Source organism: Octopus bimaculoides, chromosome 3 (genome assembly GCF_001194135.2).
Source record: "Octopus bimaculoides isolate UCB-OBI-ISO-001 chromosome 3, ASM119413v2, whole genome shotgun sequence".
Lineage (NCBI taxonomy): Eukaryota > Metazoa > Mollusca > Cephalopoda > Octopoda > Octopodidae > Octopus > Octopus bimaculoides.
The window spans coordinates 130,380,514-130,380,887 of NC_068983.1; positions in this window are offsets into that span (position 1 = coordinate 130,380,514).

Here is a 374-nt window from a genome sequence, read left to right on the forward strand (position 1 = left end):
TTGCTGAGGAATTCAAAGTGCGTGCTGGACGGTCTGACTGAAATGGGTTGGTGGATTTCAGAGATACTGAAATTCGAAACTGTGCAAGTCTGATGCGGGGACGCAACCGTAATCTGGTCGACAGCGTTTATTTTGGATGTCTTGTTTATAGTGGTTTTTGTTTTTTTTTAGTTTTAAGTGTTGATATGCTAATGAATTGATAGGAACATCTTCAACAAAGTGTGCATATATCTTTTGGATCTTCAGCTATTTGAATTCTACCCAGATCTGAAGAATGCATATTTTCTGTGAATTACGAGAGAGAAAGCTGCTCATTCCTAAGAAAATATCATCATGCACACACACACACACACACACACACACACACACACACA